At 43.9% G+C, this 21,897-nt stretch overlaps 1 protein-coding gene across 2 annotated transcripts in view; it reads right to left on the reverse strand.

Moving 5' to 3' along the window:
• The window catches only part of CDK5RAP3 (CDK5 regulatory subunit associated protein 3), a 613,925-nt gene that overhangs the window by 173,081 nt on the left and 418,947 nt on the right, over positions 1 to 21,897 (reverse strand). The window lies entirely within an intron of this gene.

A 21,897-nucleotide genomic window follows, 5' to 3' on the forward strand; every position in this document is an offset into this window, starting at 1 on the left:
GAACTGGGAGCAAATAACTACAGAGGGAGAGGTAAGAGAATGGGAGGCGGTCACAGGAACAAAGGTACTGGGAGCAAATAACTAGAGAGGGAGAGGTAAGAGAATGGGAGGAGGTCACAGGAACAAAGGTACTGGGAGCAGATAACTAGAGAGGGAGAAGTAAGAGAATGGGAGGAGGTCACAGGAACAAAGGTACTGGGAGCAAATAACTAGGGAGGGAGAGGTAAGAGAATGGGAGGAGGTCACAGGAACAAAGGTACTGGGAGCAAATAACTAGAGAGGGAGAGGTAAGAGAATGGGAGGAGGTCACAGGAACAAAGGTACTGGGAGCAAATAACTAGAGAGGGAGAGGTAAGAGACTGGGAGGTCACAGGAACAAAGGTACTGGGAGCAAATAACCAGAGAGGGAGAGATAAGAGAATGGGAGGAGGGCACAGGAACGAAGGTACTGGCAGCAAATAACTAGAGAGGGAGAGGTAAGAGACTGGGAGGAGGGGGTCATGAGAAACAGGTGCTGGGAGCAAATAACTAGAGGGAGAGGTAAGAGAATGGGAGGAGGTCACAGGAACAAAGCTACTGGGAGCAAATAACTAGGGAGGGAGAGGTAAGAGAATGGGAGGAGGTCACAGGAACAAAGGTACTGGGAGCAAATAACTAGGGAGGGAGAGGTAAGAGAATGGGAGGAGGTCACAGGAACAAAGCTACTGGGAGCAAATAACTAGGGAGAGAGGTAAGAGAATGGGAGGAGGTCCCAGGAACAAAGGTACTGGGAGCAAATAAACAGAGGAGAGGTAAGAGAATGGGAGGAGGTCACAGGAACAAAGGTACTGGGAGCAAATAACTACAGAGGGAGAGGTAAGAGAATGGGAGGAGGTCACAGGAACAAAGGTACTGGGAGCAAATAACTACAGAGGGAAAGGAAAGAGAATGGGAGGACGTCACAGGAACAAAGGTACTGGGAGCAAATAACTAGAGAGGGAGAGGTAAGAGAATGGGAGGAGGTCACAGGAACAAAGGTACTGGGAGCAAATAACTACAGAGGGAAAGGAAAGAGAATGGGAGGACGTCACAGGAACAAAGGTACTGGGAGCAAATAACTAGAGAGGGAGAGGTAAGAGAATGGGAGGAGGTCACAGGAACAAAGGTACTGGGAGCAAATAACTACAGAGGGAAAGGAAAGAGAATGGGAGGAGGTCACAGGAACAAAGGTACTGGGAGCAAATAACTAGAGAGGAAGAGGAAAGAGAATGAGAAGAGGTCACAGGAACAAAGGTACTGGGAGTAAATAACTAGAGAGGGAGAGGTAAGAGAATGGGAGGAGGTCACAGGAACAAAGGTACTGGGAGCAAATAACTAGAGAGGGAGAGGTAAGAGAATGGGAGGAGGTCACAGGAACAAAGGTACTGGGAGCAAATAACTAGAGAGGGAGAGGTAAGAGAATGGGAGGAGGTCACAGGAACAAAGGTACTGGGAGCAAATAACTAGAGAGGGAGAGGTAAGAGAATGGGAGGAGGTCACAGGAACAAATGTACTGCGAGCAAATAACTAGAGAGGGAGAGGTAAGAGAATGAGAGGAGGTCACAGGAACAAAGGTACTGGGAGCAAATAACTAGAGAGGGAGAGGTAAGAGAATGGGAGGAGGTCACAGGAACAAAGGTACTGGGAGCAAATAACTAGAGAGGGAGAGGTAAGAGAATGGGAGGAGGTCACAGGAACAAAGGTACTGGGAGCAAATAACTAGAGAGGGAGAGGTAAGAGAATGGGAGGAGGTCACAGGAACAAAGGTACTGGGAGCAAATAACTAGAGAGGGAGAGGTAAGAGAATGGGAGGAGGTCACAGGAACAAAGGTACTGGGAGCAAATAACTAGAGAGGGAGAGGTAAGAGAATGGGAGGAGGTCACAGGAACAAAGGTACTGGGAGCAAATAACTAGAGAGGGAGAGGTAAGAGAATGGGAGGAGGTCACAGGAACAAAGGTACTGGGAGCAACAATTACAGAGGGAGAGGTAAGAGAATGGGAGGAGGTCACAGGAACAAAGGTACTGGGAGCAAATAACTAGAGAGGGAGAGGTAAGAGAATGGGAGGAGGTCACAGGAACAAAGGTACTGGGAGCAAATAACTAGAGAGGAGAGGTAAGAGAATGGGAGGAGGTCACAGGAACAAAGGTACTGGGAGCAAATAACTAGAGGGAGAGGTAAGAGAATGGGAGGAGGTCACAGGAACAAAGGTACTGGGAGCAAATAACTAGAGAGGGAGAGGTAAGAGAATGGAGGGTTGGTCACAGGAACAAAGGTACTGGGAGCAAATAACTAGCGAGAGGTAAGAGAATGGGAGGAGGTCACAGGAACAAAGGTACTGGGAGCAAATAACTACAGAGGGAGAGGTAAGAGAATGGGAGGAGGTCACAGGAACAAAGGTACTGGGAGCAAATAACTAGGGAGGGAGAGTAAGAGAATGGGAGGAGGTCACAGGAACAAAGGTACTGGGAGCAAATAACTAGAGAGGAGAGGTAAGAGAATGGGAGGAGGTCACAGGAACAAAAGGTACTGGGAGCAAATATTAGAGGGAGAGGTAAGAGAATGGGGGAGGTCACAGGAACAAAGGTACTGGGAGCAACAATTAGAGAGAGGAGAGGTAAGAGAATGGGGGAGGAGGTCACAGGAACAAAGGTACTGGGAGCAACAACTAGAGAGGGAGAGGTAAGAGAATGGGAGGAGGTCACAGGAACAAAGGTACTGGGAGCAAATAACTAGAGAGGGAGAGGTAAGAGAATGGGAGGTCACAGGAACAAAGGTACTGGGAGCAAATAACTAGAGAGGAGGTAAGAGAATGGAGGAGGTCACAGGAACAAAGGTACTGGGAGCAAATAACTAGAGGGAGAGGTAAGAGAATGGGAGGAGGTCACAGGAACAAAGGTACTGGGAGCAAATAACTAGAGAGGGAGAGGTAAGAGAATGGGAGGAGGTCACAGGAACAAAGGTACTGGGAGCAAATAACTAGAGAGGGAGAGGTAAGAGAATGGGAGGAGGTCACAGGAACAAAGGTACTGGGAGCAAATAACTAGAGAGGGAGAGGTAAGAGAATGGGGGGGAGGTCACAGGAACAAAGGTACTGGGAGCAAATAACTAGAGAGGGAGAGGTAAGAGAATGGGAGGAGGTCACAGGAACAAAGGTACTGGGAGCAAATAACTAGAGAGGGAGAGGTAAGAGAATGGGAGGAGGTCACAGGAACAAAGGTACTGGGAGCAAATAACTAGAGAGGGAGAGGTAAGAGAATGTGAGGAGGTCACAGGAACAAAGGTACTGGGAGCAAATAACTAGAGAGGAGAGGTAAGAGAATGGGGAGAGGTCACAGGAACAAAGGTACTGGGAGCAAATAACTAGAGAGGGAGAGGTAAGAGAATGGGAGGAGGTCACAGGAACAAAGGTACTGGGAGCAAATAACTAGAGAGAGGGAGAGGTAAGAGAATGGGAGGAGGTCACAGGAACAAAGGTACTGGGAGCAAATAACTAGGAGGGAGAGGTAAGAGAATGGGAGGAGGTCACAGGAACAAAGGTACTGGGAGCAAATAACTAGAGGGAGAGGTAAGAGAATGGGAGGAGGTCACAGGAACAAAGGTACTGGGAGCAATAACTAGAGAGAGGAGAGGTAAGAGAATGGGAGGAGGTCACAGGAACAAAGGTACTGGGAGCAAATAACTAGAGAGGGAGAGGTAAGAGAATGGGAGGAGGTCACAGGAACAAAGGTACTGGGAGCAAATAACTAGAGAGGGCAAGGTAAGAGAATGGGAGGAGGTCACAGGAACAAAGGTACTGGGAGCAAATAACTAGAGAGGGAGAGGTAAGAGAATGGGAGGAGGTCACAGGAACAAAGGTACTGGGAGCAAATAACTAGAGAGGGAGAGGTAAGAGAATGGGAGGAGGTCACAGGAACAAAGGTACTGGGAGCAAATAACTAGAGAGGAGAGGTAAGAGAATGGGAGGAGGTCACAGGAACAAAGGTACTGGGAGCAAAATAACTAGAGGGGGGAGAGGTAAGAGAATGGGAGGAGGTCACAGGAACAAAGGTACTGGGAGCAAATAACTAGAGAGGGAGAGGTAAGAGAATGGGAGGAGGTCACAGGAACAAAGGTACTGGGAGCAAATAACTAGGGAGAGGGAGAGGTAAGAGAATGGAGGAGGTCACAGGAACAAAGGTACTGGGAGCAAATAACTAGGGAGGGAGAGGTAAGAGAATGGGAGGAGGTCACAGGAACAAAGGTACTGGGAGCAAATAACTAGAGAGGGAGAGGTAAGAGAATGGGAGGAGGTCACAGGAACAAAGGTACTGGGAGCAAATAACTAGGAGGGAGAGGTAAGAGAATGGGAGGAGGTCACAGGAACAAAGGTACTGGGAGCAAATAACTAGGAGAGGGAGAGGTAAGAGAATGGGAGGAGGTCACAGGAACAAAGGTACTGGGAGCAAATAATTAGAGAGGGAGGGAAGAGAATGAGGAGGTCACAGGAACAAAGGTACTGGGAGCAAATAACTAGGAGGGAGAGGTAAGAGAATGGGAGGAGGTCACAGGAACAAAGGTACTGGAAGCAAATAACTAGAGAGGGAGAGGTAAGAGAATGGGAGGAGGTCACAGGAACAAAGGTACTGGGAGCAAATAACTACAGAGGGAGAGGTAAGAGAATGGGAGGAGGTCACAGGAACAAAGGTACTGGGAGCAAATAACTAGAGAGGGAGAGGTAAGAGAATGGGAGGAGGTCACAGGAACAAAGGTACTGGGAGCAAATAACTAGAGAGGGAGAGGTAAGAGAATGGGAGGAGGTCACAGGAACAAAGGTACTGGGAGCAAATAACTAGAGGGAGAGGTAAGAGAATGGGAGGAGGTCACAGGAACAAAGGAACTGGGAGCAAATAAATAGAGAGGGAGAGGTAAGAGAATGGGAGGAGGTCACAGGAACAAAGGTACTGGGAGCAAATAACTAGAGGGAGAGGTAAGAGAATGAGGAGGTCACAGGAACAAAGGTACTGGGAGCAAATAACTAGGGAGGAGAGGTAAGAGAATGGGAGGAGGTCACAGGAACAAAGGTACTGGGAGCAACAATTACAGAGGGAGAGGTAAGAGAATGGGAGGAGGTCACAGGAACAAAGGTACTGGGAGCAAATAACTAGAGAGGGAGAGGTAAGAGAATGGGAGGAGGTCACAGGAACAAAGGTACTGGGAGCAAATAACTAGAGCGGGAGAGGTAAGAGAATGGGAGGAGGTCACAGGAACAAAGGTACTGGGAGCAAATAACTAGAGAGGGAGAGGTAAGAGAATGGGAGGAGGTCACAGGAACAAAGGTACTGGGAGCAAATAACTAGAGAGGGAGAGGTAAGAGAATGGGAGGAGGTCACAGGAACAAAGGTACTGGGAGCAAATAACTAGAGAGGGAGAGGTAAGAGAATGGGAGGAGGTCACAGGAACAAAGGTACTGGGAGCAAATAACTAGAGAGGGAAAGGTAAGAGAATGGGAGGAGGTCACAGGAACAAAGGTACTGGGAGCAAATAACTAGAGAGGGAAAGGAAAGAGAATGGGAGGAGGTCACAGGAACAAAGGTACTGGGAGCAAATAACTAGAGAGGGAGAGGGAAGAGAATGGGAGGAGGTCACAGGAACAAAGGTACTGGGAGCAAATAACTAGAGAGGGAGAGGTAAGAGAATGGGAGGAGGTCACAGGAACAAAGGTACTGGGAGCAAATAACTAGAGAGGGAGAGGTAAGAGAATGGGAGGAGGTCACAGGAACAAAGGTACTGGGAGCAAATAACTAGAGAGGGAGAGGTAAGAGAATGGGAGGAGGTCACAGGAACAAAGGTACTGGGAGCAAATAACTAGAGAGGGAGAGGGAAGAGAATGGGAGGAGGTCACAGGAACAAAGGTACTGGGAGCAAATAACTACAGAGGGAGAGGTAAGAGAATGGGAGGAGGTCACAGGAACAAAGGTACTGGGAGCAACAACAGAGGGAGAGGTAAGAGAATGGGAGGAGGTCACAGGAACAAAGGTACTGGGAGCAAATAACTAGAGAGGGAAGAGAATGGGAGGAGGTCACAGGAACAAAGGTACTGGGAGCAAATAACTAGAGAGGGAGAGGTAAGAGAATGGGAGGAGGTCACAGGAACAAAGGTACTGGGAGCAAATAACTAGAGAGGGAGAGGTAAGAGAATGGGAGGAGGTCACAGGAACAAAGATATTGGGAGCAAATAACTACAGAGGGAAAGGTAAGAGATTGGGAGGAGGTCACAGGAACAAAGGTACTGGGAGCAAATAACTAGAGAGGGAGAGGTAAGAGAATGGGAGGAGGTCACAGGAACAAAGGTACTGGGAGCAAATAACTAGAGAGGGAGAGGTAAGAGAATGGGAGGAGGTCACAGGAACAAAGGTACTGGGAGCAAATAACTAGAGAGGGGAGAGGTAAGAGAATGGGAGGAGGTCACAGGAACAAAGGTACTGGGAGCAAATAACTAGAGAGGAGAGGTAAGAGAATGGGAGGAGGTCACAGGAACAAAGGTACTGGGAGCAACACTAGGGAGGGAGAGGGAAGAGAATGGGAGGAGGTCACAGGAACAAAGGTACTGGGAGCAAATAACTAGAGAGGGAGAGGTAAGAGAATGGGAGGAGGTCACAGGAACAAAGGTACTGGGAGCAAATAACTAGAGGGAGAGGTAAGAGAATGGGAGGAGGTCACAGGAACAAAGGTACTGGGAGCAAATAACTAGAGAGGGAGAGGTAAGAGAATGGGAGGAGGTCACAGGAACAAAGGTACTGGGAGCAAATAACTAGAGAGGGAGAGGTAAGAGAATGGGAGGAGGTCACAGGAACAAAGGTACTGGGAGCAAATAACTAGAGAGGGAGAGGTAAGAGAATGGGAGGAGGTCACAGGAACAAAGGTACTGGGAGCAAATAACTAGAGAGGGAGAGGTAAGAGAATGGGAGGAGGTCACAGGAACAAAGGTACTGGGAGCAAATAACTAGAGAGGGAGAGGTAAGAGAATGGGAGGAGGTCACAGGAACAAAGGTACTGGGAGCAAATAACTAGAGAGGGAGAGGTAAGAGAATGGGAGGTCACAGGAACAAAGGTACTGGGAGCAAATAACTAGAGGGAGAGGTAAGAGAATGGGAGGAGGTCACAGGAACAAAGGTACTGGGAGCAAATAACTAGAGAGGGAGAGGTAAGAGAATGGGAGGAGGTCACAGGAACAAAGGTACTGGGAGCAAATAACTAGGGAGGGAGAGGTAAGAGAATGGGAGGAGGTCACAGGAACAAAGGTACTGGGAGCAAATAACTAGAGAGGAGAGGTAAGAGAATGGGAGGAGGTCACAGGAACAAAGGTACTGGGAGCAAATAACTAGAGAGGGAGAGGTAAGAGAATGGGAGGAGGTCACAGGAACAAAGGTACTGGGAGCAAATAACTAGAGAGGGAGAGGTAAGAGAATGGGAGGAGGTCACAGGAACAAAGGTACTGGGAGCAAATAACTAGAGAGGAGAGGTAAGAGAATGGAGGAGGTCACAGGAACAAAGGTACTGGGAGCAAATAACTAGAGGGAGAGGTAAGAGAATGGGAGGAGGTCACAGGAACAAAGGTACTGGGAGCAAATAACTAGAGAGGGAGAGGTAAGAGAATGGGAGGAGGTCACAGGAACAAAGGTACTGGGAGCAAATAACTAGAGAGGGAGAGGTAAGAGAATGGGAGGAGGTCACAGGAACAAAGGTACTGGGAGCAAATAACTAGAGAGGGAGAGGTAAGAGAATGGGAGGAGGTCACAGGAACAAAGGTACTGGGAGCAAATAACTAGAGAGGGAGAGGTAAGAGAATGGGAGGAGGTCACAGGAACAAAGGTACTGGGAGCAAATAACTAGAGAGGGAGAGGTAAGAGAATGGGAGGAGGTCACAGGAACAAAGGTACTGGGAGCAAATAACTAGAGAGGGAGAGGTAAGAGAATGGGAGGAGGTCACAGGAACAAAGGTACTGGGAGCAAATAACTAGAGAGGGAGAGGTAAGAGAATGGGAGGAGGTCACAGGAACAAAGGTACTGGGAGCAAATAACTAGAGAGGGAGAGGTAAGAGAATGGGAGGAGGTCACAGGAACAAAGGTACTGGGAGCAAATAACTAGAGAGGGAGAGGTAAGAGAATGGGAGGAGGTCACAGGAACAAAGGTACTGGGAGCAAATAACTAGAGAGGAGAGGTAAGATAATGGGAGGAGGTCACAGGAACAAAGGTACTGGGAGCAAATAACTAGAGAGGGAGAGGTAAGAGAATGGGAGGAGGTCACAGGAACAAAGGTACTGGGAGCAAATAACTAGAGAGGGAGAGGTAAGAGAATGGGAGGAGGTCACAGGAACAAAGGTACTGGGAGCAAATAACTACAGGGAGGAGAGGTAAGAGAATGGGAGGAGGTCACAGGAACAAAGGTACTGGGAGCAAATAACTAGAGAGGGAGAGGTAAGAGAATGGGAGGAGGTCACAGGAACAAAGGTACTGGGAGCAAATAACTAGAGAGGGAGAGGTAAGAGAATGGGAGGAGGTCACAGGAACAAAGGTACTGGGAGCAAAATAACTAGAGAGGAGAGGTAAGAAAATGGGAGGAGGTCACAGGAACAAAGGTACTGGGAGCAAATAACTAGAGAGGGAGAGGTAAGAGAATGGGAGGAGGTCACAGGAACAAAGGTACTGGGAGCAAATAACTAGGGAGGGAGAGGTAAGAGAATGGGAGGAGGTCACAGGAACAAAGGTACTGGGAGCAAATAACTAGAGAGGGAGAGGTAAGAGAATGGGAGGAGGTCACAGGAACAAAGGTACTGGGAGCAAATAAATAGAGGGAGAGGTAAGAGAATGGGAGGAGGTCACAGGAACAAAGGTACTGGGAGCAAATAACTAGAGGGAGAGGTAAGAGAATGGGAGGAGGTCACAGGAACAAAGGTACTGGGAGCAAATAACTAGAGAGGGAGAGGTAAGAGAATGGGAGGAGGTCACAGGAACAAAGGTACTGGGAGCAAATAACTAGAGAGGGAGAGGTAAGAGAATGGGAGGAGGTCACAGGAACAAAGGTACTGGGAGCAAATAACTAGAGAGGGAGAGGTAAGAGAATGGGAGGAGGTCACAGGAACAAAGGTACTGGGAGCAAATAACTAGAGAGGGAGAGGTAAGAGAATGGGAGGAGGTCACAGGAACAAAGGTACTGGGAGCAAATAACTAGAGAGGGAGAGGTAAGAGAATGGGAGGAGGTCACAGGAACAAAGGTACTGGGAGCAAATAATTAGAGAGGAGAGGTAAGAGAATGGGAGGAGGTCACAGGAACAAAGGTACTGGGAGCAAATAACTACAGAGGGAGAGGTAAGAGAATGGGAGGAGGTCACAGGAACAAAGGTACTGGGAGCAAATAACTAGAGAGGGAGAGGTAAGAGAATGGGAGGAGGTCACAGGAACAAAGGTACTGGGAGCAAATAACTAGAGGGAGAGGTAAGAGAATGGGAGGAGGTCACAGGAACAAAGGTACTGGGAGCAAATAACTACAGAGGGAGAGGTAAGAGAATGGGAGGAGGTCACAGGAACAAAGGTACTGGGAGCAAATAACTAGAGAGGGAGAGGTAAGAGAATGGGAGGAGGTCACAGGAACAAAGGTACTGGGAGCAAATAACTAGAGGGAGAGGTAAGAGAATGGGAGGAGGTCACAGGAACAAAGGTACTGGGAGCAAATAACTAGAGAGGAAGAGGAAAGAGAATGAGAGGAGGTCACAGGAACAAAGGTACTGGGAGCAAATAACTAGAGGGAGAGGTAAGAGAATGGGAGGAGGTCACAGGAACAAAGGTACTGGGAGCAAATAACTAGAGAGGAGAGGTAAGAGAATGGGAGGAGGTCACAGGAACAAAGGTACTGGGAGCAAATAACTAGAGAGGGAGAGGTAAGAGAATGGGAGGAGGTCACAGGAACAAAGGTACTGGGAGCAAATAACTAGAGAGGGAGAGGTAAGAGAATGGGAGGAGGTCACAGGAACAAAGGTACTGGGAGCAAATAACTAGAGAGGGAGAGGTAAGAGAATGGGAGGAGGTCACAGGAACAAAGGTACTGGGAGCAAATAACTAGGGAGGGAGAGGTAAGAGAATGGGAGGAGGTCACAGGAACAAAGGTACTGGGAGCAAATAACTAGGGAGGGAGAGGTAAGAGAATGGGAGGAGGTCACAGGAACAAAGGTACTGGGAGCAAATAACTACAGAGGGAGAGGTAAGAGAATGGGAGGAGGTCACAGGAACAAAGGTACTGGGAGCAAATAACTAGGGAGGGAGAGGTAAGAGAATGGGAGGAGGTCACAGGAACAAAGGTACTGGGAGCAAATAACTAGAGAGGAGAGGTAAGAGAATGGGAGGAGGTCACAGGAACAAAGGTACTGGGAGCAAATAACTAGAGAGGGAGAGGTAAGAGAATGGGAGGAGGTCACAGGAACAAAGGTACTGGGAGCAAATAACTAGGGAGGGAGAGGTAAGAGAATGGGAGGAGGTCACAGGAACAAAGGTACTGGGAGCAAATAACTAGGGAGGGAGTGGTAAGAGAATGGGAGGAGGTCACAGGAACAAAGGTACTGGGAGCAAATAACTAGAGAGGGAGAGGTAAGAGAATGGGAGGAGGTCACAGGAACAAAGGTACTGGGAGCAAATAACTAGAGAGGGAGAGGTAAGAGAATGGGAGGAGGTCACAGGAACAAAGGTACTGGGAGCAAATAACTAGAGAGGGAGAGGTAAGAGAATGGGAGGAGGTCACAGGAACAAAGGTACTGGGAGCAAATAACTAGAGAGGGAGAGGTAAGAGAATGGGAGGAGGTCACAGGAACAAAGGTACTGGGAGCAAATAACTAGAGGGAGAGGTAAGAGAATGGGAGGAGGTCACAGGAACAAAGGTACTGGGAGCAAATAACTAGAGAGGGAGAGGTAAGAGAATGGGAGGAGGTCACAGGAACAAAGGTACTGGGAGCAAATAACTACAGAGGGAGAGGTAAGAGAATGGGAGGAGGTCACAGGAACAAAGGTACTGGGAGCAAATAACTACAGAGGGAGAGGTAAGAGAATGGGAGGAGGTCACAGGAACAAAGGTACTGGGAGCAAATAACTACAGAGGGAGAGGTAAGAGAATGGGAGGAGGTCACAGGAACAAAGGTACTGGGAGCAAATAACTAGAGAGGGAGAGGTAAGAGAATGGGAGGAGGTCACAGGAACAAAGGTACTGGGAGCAAATAACTACAGAGGGAGAGGTAAGAGAATGGGAGGAGGTCACAGGAACAAAGGTACTGGGAGCAAATAACTACAGAGGGAGAGGTAAGAGAATGGGAGGAGGTCACAGGAACAAAGGTACTGGGAGCAAATAACTATAGAGGGAGAGGTAAGAGAATGGGAGGAGGTCACAGGAACAAAGGTACTGGGAGCAAATAACTAGGGAGGGAGAGGTAAGAGAATGGGAGGAGGTCACAGGAACAAAGGTACTGGGAGCAAATAACTAGAGAGGGAAAGGTAAGAGAATGGAAGGAGGTCACAGGAACAAAGGTACTGGGAGCAAATAACTAGGGAGGGAGAGGTAAGAGAATGGGAGGAGGTCACAAGAACAAAGGTACTGGGAGCAAATAACTAGGGAGGGAGAGGTAAGAGAATGGGAGGAGGTCACAATGATGTTTGCACTGCAGGCTACAGAGTGCCTTGCTATCAAGGACTGATACCAGAGTATAGACAAAGAGAAAGAGACAGGGGAATCTTAAGTGAAAGAGCTGCTCTGCTAGAGTTTTACTTGAATTTAAAACTGAAGCTGCTGTTAAAACAGGATAATTAGATCATATAAAATATTGCATAGCAACTGTAAGAATCAATTAAATGAGGTTAGAAAAATTAGGAAGACAGACTGGAAAAGAAATTTACAAGACAGCAATGGGAGGACATATGTATGGCTCCCAATTAGTATCAAAGCCCAGAAGGCTTAGGATCTTCAGATGGAAGTGTTTGCCTAGGGCACTTTTATACCCCAAGCAGACTTCAAAGGATTTTTCCTCCGGTAGATGGCAAATGTTGGAGGTGTGATGGGAAAGACAGAGGTAACTGAGAGCATATATTTTGGGAGTGTAATGAATTGGCAGATTTAAAAAATCCATACAGAATACTCTGTCAGACATATAAGGTGAGTGAATGGATGAATCTAAGGAAATGATTATTTTCGGCTGGGACACAGGATCTGAATTGTCTAGACATAGTAAGGCCTTATTAGGTTTAATTCTGTTCGCTGCCAAGAAGCCAATTACTAATAAAGATTAAAGTCTAAACCAACTGTATTTGAGGTAGTGAATATTATGAAAGAGATAAAAACTGTAAGAAGGATCTTTAGAAAGGGGAAGGAATAAATTACATAGATGAAAATGGAAATTATGGGAACAATATATGCAGAATAATGTTCAGGAGGAGGAGTGAGGTTTAATGGAAGGAAGGATTCAGCAATGTTTTATAATGTTTGACTGATGACAGTAGCAATGAAAATGTATGTGATGTATATTGTATTTAAATAAAAAATGTTAAAATGGTTAGCTTTCTTTTAATGTAGGTTTGCCTATCTGTTAAGTGATAATTCAAAGGTGTTTAAAAAAGAAAAACCAGTATAAATGCATACATAATATAACATTTATACAGTCACCACACCTAAGGGGAATCTCCTATCATAAGGTCAGGTGGACGGGAATATGAGGCAAATGAATCATGGGCCTGCAGATCTACTGTCATGTTAAGGACCTCACATGGACTGGGTCATCTCCCTCACCACTAAGGCAGAGTGTCAGAAGACCCTTCTAGATGACATCAATTAAGAATAATCACAAATAACTGTGGCCTTAATGAAAGCCTTGGAATGTGAGACCGCATCCAGCCTCGTCAAAGTATATAGAGAAACCCTAGTCACAGCAGCACTTATGTCATCTACAAACGCATTTCTGAAAATGAATCTTAAGTTGCACTATTAACTGTTTGCCATGTTTTTCATAACAATATTTGATGCACACATATAACCACATGAGCAGGGCGTTTTTGGACATTTTTGCCCCATTCCCTTAGCAGCATAAGAGAATTGAAAATCCTTTCTGAAATCTTCTGTTCTACCTAGGTAAAAGTAATGGTGCACACATGCAATAGAAGTAAAGGTGCACGCATGTAATAGAAGTAAAGGTGCACACGTGTAATAGAAGTAAAGGTGCACATGTGTAACAGAAGTAAAGGTTCACACATGTAACAGAAGTAAAGTTCCACATTTGTAATAGAAGTAAGGGTGCACACATGTAATAGAAGTAAAGGTGCACACGTGTAATAGAAGTAAAGGTGCACACGTGTAATAGAAGTAAAGGTGCACATGTGTAACAGAAGTAAAGGTTCACACATGTAACAGAAGTAAAGTTCCACATTTGTAATAGAAGTAAGGGTGCACACATGTAATAGAAGTAAAGGTGCACACGTGTAACAGAAGTAAAGATGCACACATGTAACAGAAGTAAAGGTTCACACATGTAACAGAAGTAAAGTTCCACATTTGTAATAGAAGTAAGGGTGCACACGTGTAATAGAAGTAAATGTGCACACATGTAATAGAAGTAAAGGTGCACACGTGTAATAGAAGTAAAGGTGCACACGTGTAATAGAAGTAAAGGTGCACACGTGTAATAGAAGTAAAGGTCCACACATGTAATAGAAGTAAAGTTCCACATTTGTAATAGAAGTAAAGGTGCATACGTGTAATAGAAGTAAAGGTGCACACATGTAACAGAAGTAAAGGTGCACATGTGTAATAGAAGTAAAGGTGCACATGCGTAATAGAAGTAAAGGTCCACACATGTAATAGAAGTAAAGGTGCCGACGTGCAATAGAAGTAAAGGTGCACATGTGTAATAGAAGTAAAGGTCCACATGTAACAGAAGTAAAGGTGCACACATGTAATAGAAATAAAGGTGCACAAGTGTAATAGAAGTAAAGGTGCACAAGTGTAATAGAAGTAAAGTTCCACATGTGTAACAGAAGTAAAGGTGCACACATGTAATAGAAGTAAAGGTGCACAAGTGTAATAGAAGTAAAGGTGCACAAGTGTAATAGAAGTAAAGTTCCACACGTGCAATAGAAGTACAGGTGCACACGTGTAACAGAAGTAAAGGTGCACACGTGTAATAGAAGTAAAGGTGCACATATGTAATAGAAGTAAAATTCCACACGTGTAACAGAAGTAGAGGTGCACACGTGTAATAGAAGTAAAGGTGCACCTGTAACAGAAGTAAAGGTGTACACGTGTAATAGAAGTAACGGTGCACACGCATAATAGAAGTAAAGGTCCACACATGTAATAGAAGTAAAGTTCCACACGTGTAACAGAAGTAAAGGTGCACACATGTAATAGAAGTAAAGTTCCACACGTGTAACAGTAGTAAAGGTGCACACGTGTAATAGAAGTAAAGGTGCACATGTGTAACAGTAGTAAAGGTGCACACGTGTAATAGAAGTAAAGGTGCACATGTGTAACAGAAGTAAAGGTGCACACGTGTAATAGAAGTAAAGGTGCACATGTGTAATAGAAGTAAAGGTGCACACGTGTAACAGTAGTAAAGGTGCACACGTGTAATAGAAGTAAAGGTGCACACGTGTAATAGAAGTAAAGGTGCACACGTGTAATAGAAGTAAATGTGCACACATGTAACAGTCTTCTTCATTGGAATAAGTAAGAAACAACACTGGAAGATTCACAGACTAGGTCAAATTAACTCCTGGAGTTACAAATTGAAAGGGAGGACACACGTACGTTATCTCCTTACAAAATACATCTCATACAAGGTGACGCGGTATCTTAACAGAAGTATGATAAGAAAATGCACTCCGTAGAAAGGCCTTACAAACCATAAGGGAAACTAGCAACAAATCCTAAAGCCCTCGCAGGAAATTCAAAATAACGGCAAATTAATTTTTACTGAAGAATGGCTCAAGCCTGCATCAAACATCAGGACAGCAATCAAGCACTACCAGCAGGGGAACCAAACAGGGATACAACGGTTTTGCTAGATCTCAGACTAAACTAAAAAAAATGCATCCATTTACTTTTGCACAGTTTCCTAGTTCTGTCTTTCTGGGCACAGACAGAAGGAAATGGATGACCCTGACATCATACGCTACATCCCTGGTCATTAACAGAACTGTAGAAAAAAAGAAGTTATGTACTCACCATAACATTCCATCTGAGTAGTTGTTCTTCATTTGTTTTCAACTTGTGGCTTCTCGGATCACACTCTGCCTCATATCCAGCATCTGATCCATGCTCAAAGCTCCTCTCCTTATCCATAATGCTCCTGTCTCCTTCCACCCTTCAGATAGAGTCTGCCACCCAATCCAGAACTCACATCCGACCCAAAAGAACCTGGTCCATACCAGAAACCATAAATAAGGATAAGAGGCACCCTAATGGTGACCATTTCCTGTAGTGATAGGAGCAACAAACAATTCACACAAGGCCAGGGGAAGGAGAGAGGGACAGCTGAAGACAAACGAAGAATGACTACTCAGATGGAATGTTATGGTGAGTACATAACTTCTTTATCTGAAGTAGTTGTCTTCATTGGGACAGAGTGCCCAGCTACTAAACACCTGGGAGGCCCTAATGGAAGGATATTCCAGAGCACAGCGGAGCCACATGATGCTCTGTTCCTGGACACAATGCCCAATTTATAATGTGAGATGAAGGTATGAGATGAGGACCACGTAGGCACAGAACAAATATCGTCTAACGAAAACCAAAAAGCCGCTAAAGTGCCCATAGATCTGGTGGAATGTGCCTTCACATGGCTTGGCGGGAAAATTTCCTAGGCAGAATACACCCGAATGATACACTGGGAAATCCAGCATTCTATAGCTATGTCAAGAATCTAGATGGCAACACCCAGATCTGCTCTGAGTTACAGCACACAGGCACGAAAATTACAGAACCAACTGATATTGCCAACATCCTGGCAGATCAGTTCAGTGCTAACTTTACACCCCTCTCACCCCCTAAAGGGCCCATATCTATACAGGAAGAATGCAATGTCCCTGTAATCACAACTACGCAGGTAAAAGCTGCACTCTCTAAAGCCAAACACACAGCATCCATGGGACCGGACAACATCCCAGGCTGCGTTTTACACAAACTTCAGAACAAACTGGCTCCCCACTTAAGCACCATGTTCAATAACAGCCTCGCATCAGGCTTTGTGCCCACTGAATGGCGCACAGCAACAGTTATCTCACTCCACAAAGGGGAAGCCACCAATGATCCTGGGAACTATCGACCTATTAGCCTGACGAGCCTGGTCTGCAAGGCCATGGAACGTATCCTCATGGAACCTCATAAACAAAGACATTGGTAACCTCCAAACTCTGGATCCCACCCAGTTCGGGTTTATGAAAGGCAGATCATGTTTCCTGAACCTGATCTATCCTGAACCTGATCTACTTCTTTGAGGCAGTCACCAAAGCCGTGGATGAGGGTAAGGTGGTTCACACAGCTTATCTTGCCTCGCCAAGGCTTTCGACACCATCCCCCATTCTGGAATTATAGCTAAACTCACTAAATTAGGTATAAATCCCTACGTCACAAGATGGGTTGCCAAATGGCTCACTGACAGAACCCACACTATAAAAGTTGCAGACTCCAAATCTGACCTCAAAGCAGTGACAAGTGGAGTACCACAGGGTTCAGCCCTGAGATCTCTCCTGCTTGGTATCTACTTCTCTGAAGTACAGGCTAACGAAGTTTGCAGATGACTACAAACTAGGAGCCATAGTCAAGTCCCCAAATGATGTGGACATCCTACAGAAGGGGCCTCACTGAGACAGATGCCTGGTGTCACAGCCATAGCCTCAAGCTCAATGCCAAAGAGTGCAGTGTCATACCCTTTGGTAAAAACTCTGTACCCATAAACTACCACATAGGCAGCAATCTACTTAACACCGAATGCGTGATAAGAGACCTTGTGACCCAGGTGGACAGTAGTCTCTCCTTTGATAGTCACATCGCCACAGTAGTCAGGAGGTCCTTCTACGTGGCACACCTCATCATAGAAGGGTTCTCACCAGAAAAAAAGAGGTTATTGTTCCCCTCTACTCATCACTCATAAGACCCATTATAGAGTACAACGCCCCTTTTGGAATGTACCTCACAAGATATCTGCAGCAGCTGGAAAGGCCACAGAAGTACCTCACAAAGAGGATTACTGGCCTCAAATAAATGCCCTACACTGACCACGTCAAAAAACTCCAGCTTTACTCCATAGCATATCGCCTACTCCGTGGTGATCTCTGCCTAACATATAAAGCTATGTCAAACCCAGAGCTGTTGGACATGCTACACCTAAAGAACTCCCAATCCCTCCAAGCTACACGCTGTAGGGACCTAAACCTTGTCACCACAATAAACAGGACAAGCTGGAGGGATATATTACTGTCCAAGAGACTTCCTATACTCTGGAACAAGCTACCCATCCATGTCAAGCAAAGTTCATTAGCACTCCAAGAAAAATCTTGATGAGTGGATGGGAAATAGGAAATACACCCCGGGGATCACTTCTGTGTCTCTGCTGGATAGGGGCAGAGGAAAATAACTTTCTTGGGTGGCGTAAGCCATGGAACCTTTCTGGCTAGGCTTACGTAGGCCCTTGGGCCGATAGCCTAGTACCTACCTATGAACAGTAACTTTAGATAATGGTTTCCCTATAAAAGGTTTAGAGTAAGAAATGAAAAGGTGATCACATTTACTAAAGCTTTTTGTCCTGTGCAGGTAGAAACGTAACTGTCTGTGCACATGCAATAAATGCAATTTGTATTCTCCTTTACTATGAAAATTTGGAAAGAAGACCAGGAGATTGATCACTTGATTAATGTCAGCCTCTAAAGCTAAAACGAAGATAAACCAAGAAATTGTTCCGACAAGTTCAGCAACAGAAAATATCAGATCCTAGACTCTCCACTCAAGAAATCCTTAAATTTTAATATCAACTTTAAGTGCGATAAAAATAACAATACACTTTTCGTCAAGACTGTGTCTTAACTTCCTCAGAAATTTTAAAACAATGCCACAAACCACTATTTAAAGTGTACCTGTAATAATCAATCAATAACCCATTTAGTTGCTTAAAGGCACATACATAAATTTACATACTATTAGTTTTACATTCTCTTCAGGGCATCTTCATTAACTTTGTATACCCTCCTACAAAGTTAAACTCACTCGGACTTGCGTGATTTCAACATTAACTTTTACTCTATTAAAAACCGTGAAATAATAAAATAATATATGTATATATATTAATTTAAAAATTTGTTTAAATTACATTCACTATTAAAACTAAGTGAATGTAAACGATAATAATAAATGTTAAGAATATAAATATTAACCAAGTGCTCGTACCAATAATTACCAAAGCATTGGCGTAAATACAATAAAAACAATAATAATATATTTAATATATAATAAGTGTAAATATTCACTATTTAAACCTAATATAATATCAAATATTGAAAGTAAAAATAATATTTGAAATAAAAATAATCACTTAGTTCAATTAATCAGAATAAATCAGAATAAATACAAATATGGTGCACAATTTACCTTTAGAAGTTAAAATCATAAAGGGGAAAATTTTGAAAATGTGAAAATAAAACAAGTGCATCTTTTTTTAACATAAAATATATATATATATATATATATATATATATATATATATATATATATATATATGCACACACACACATAAACATGCCCCCACAAAATTGGTTATACACATCTTAAACGCCATTGAGGGATGATTTTACCCTATCATCCCTATCTAAATCTCTTACTAGCCGCCCAATTTTAATGGTATTTTTAGGTATAATGATCAATTATACTAGTTTTTACTAGTTTTTTACTTTACTGACATTTACCTAACTAAATTTTTTAACCTAAGTATACACATAATGGAAGTCATTTCATTAATGCCTGGATATTGGCAGGCGTTTACCCTGAGCTGCCATAGGAGTTCCTTCCTCTCCAATTTCAAAGATTCTGGTCCTCCTCTTTCATCTTTCTTCAATTGATCGATAACTCTAAATTTAAATTCATGGCCAACAGACTCACTTATATGTCTAGCTAATGCATTCTCTAGTTTGTTCCTACTAATACAATAAATATGCTCGTAGATCCTTTCGCCAAGCTTCCTATCGGTTTTCCCGATATAGAAAGCCGGGCATCTTGTGCATTTAGCTAAATATACTACTTGTTTACTGTTACAGTTAAACTTCCCATTGGACTTGTATTTCTGTTTATCTTCCATTATGTGTATACTTAGGTTAAAAAATTTAGTTAGGTAAATGTCAGTAAAGTAAAAAACTAGTAAAAACTAGTATAATTGATCATTATACCTAAAAATACCATTAAAATTGGGCGGCTGGTAAGAGATTTAGATATGGATGATAGGGTAAAATCATCCCTCAATGGCGTTTAAGATGTGCATAACCAATTTTGTGGGGGCATGTTTATGTGCATATATATATATATATATATATATATTTATATATATATATATATATTTTTTTTATGTTAAAAAAAGATACACTTGTTTTATTTTCACATTTTCAAAATTTTCCCCTTTATGATTTTAACTTCTAAAGGTAAAATGTGCACCGTATTTGTATTTATTCTGATTTATTCTGATTAATTGAACTAAGTGATTATTTTTATTTCTAATATTATTTTTACTTTCAATATTTGATATTATATTAGGCTTAAATAGTGAACATTTACACTTATTATATATTAAATATATTAAATATATTATTATTGTTTTTATTGTATTTACGCCAATGCTTTGGTAATTATTGGTATGAGCACTTGGTTAATATTTATATTCTTAACATTTATTATTATCGTTTACATTCACTTAGTTTTAATAGTGAATGTAATTTAAACAAATTTTAAAATTAATATATATACATATATTATTTTATTATTTCACAGTTTTTAATAGAGTAAAAGTTAATGTTGAAATCACGCAAGTCCGAGTGAGTTTAACTTTGTAGGAGGGTATACAAAGTTAATGAAGATGCCCTGAAGAGAATGTAAAACTAATAGTATGTAAATTTATGTATGTGCCTTGAAGCAACTAAATGGGTTATTGATTGATTATTACAGGTACACTTTAAATAGTGGTTCGTGGCATTGTTTTAAAATTTCGGAGGAAGTTAAGACACAGTCTTGACGAAAAGTGTATTGTTATTTTTATCGCACTTAAAGTTGATATTAAAATTTAAAGATTTCTTGAGTGGAGAGTCTAGGATCTGATATTTTCTGTTGCTGAGCCTCTAAAGCTACTTTAGGAAGAAAAAACGGATTTGTGCGCAAGGAAACCCTGTCCTTATGAAAAATCATATAAGGGGCTTTGACCGACAGAGCGTGAAGTTCCGAAACTCTCCTGGCATGGGTAATGGCAACCAGGAAAGCAGTCTTCCAGGACAGAAGCTGCAGGTTCAAAAGAGGGGAGGATTAAGGTCTGTAGTACTAAAATAAGATCCCACGGTGGCGTAGAGTCCTTCACTGGGGGTCAAAGGAAAAAGGTTACCTTTGAGAAAGAATCTTCTAAGCTTTGTAAGGCCTAAGGAAACCATACTATCCCCCACATGATAATTAGAAATTGCAGCAAGTTGAATTTTGACTGTGGAAAAACTGGCCCCTTGTTGAAAAACTCCAGTGAAAATTTCCAGCACCATGGAAAACAGGGGCAGTGAAAAGGTCTAGTGCATGCTGCGAAGCCCAGATTGAAAAATGTCTCCATTTGCTGGAGTATACCTTTCCGGTGGAAGACCTATGGCCGCCACTAAGATTCTTTTGACAGGAGAGAATAAGCCAGGAGTCCTGACTATCATGGGAACTGGAGCAATCAAGCAGTGAGCTTTAGACTGTTCAGGTCTAGATGGGGAATCCCTGAGGGATGAGAGATGAGATCTGGAACTGGATCCAACATTCATGGTGGAGCCACTAGATGAGACCAGAGAGATGGAAACCATACTTGGCGAGGCAAGAATGTGGCAATAAGGATAACTAGGCTCCCCAGCCTGCAAGCTTTCTGAAGGAATTTCGGTATAATGAAAAGAGGTGGATAAGCATACAGAAGACCAGGGGCCAAGCAGGAGTCAGAGCGCCTCTGGGGGCTTCCTCTGGAGGGGGAGTTCAGAGCAAAGAACTCACTGCATTTCATGCTGAAAGAAGAAGCGAAGAGATCACAGCAAGACTGACCCCACCTGTGAAAGATCTGTTCCACTACTGAAGGATTCAGAGACTACTCATGAGGTATCAAAATAGATCTGCTGAGCCTGTCCGCTAGAATGTTCGACCTCCCCGGGATGTGTGTTGCCACCAGAAAACGTTCGGTGGAGATCGTAAAACTCCCATACTCTCATGGCCTCGTGACATAGAGGAATAGATCCGATTCCTCCCTGCTTATTGATGTACCAGAGCACTGACATATTGTATGTCTGGGTAGCAATCGCTGATGAGGGAAGATGGGCATGCAAAGCTAGAAGAACCACCCTTATCTCCAGAATGCTGACATGCAATCTGGTCTTGTAGGGGGACCATGTACCTTGAATTTTCCTTCCCGAGCAGTACCCCCCCCCCCCAGCTGGGAGGTGTCTGTAGTCACTGTGGCCTTGGGGAAAGGTGTAAGAAAGGGATGACCCCAGACAAGGTCAAAGGAATCAAGGAATGAATCCAGCACAGAAGGGAGTCCCTGCACACTTGAGAGATTCGGAGAGGGTGAGTCAATGGAAAAGCTAAAAATGACCATTGTAGTGCCAGGGTCCAC

Source organism: Protopterus annectens, chromosome 13.part0 (assembly GCF_019279795.1).
Source record: "Protopterus annectens isolate FY-2018-M chromosome 13.part0, PAN1.0, whole genome shotgun sequence".
NCBI lineage: Eukaryota > Metazoa > Chordata > Ceratodontiformes > Protopteridae > Protopterus > Protopterus annectens.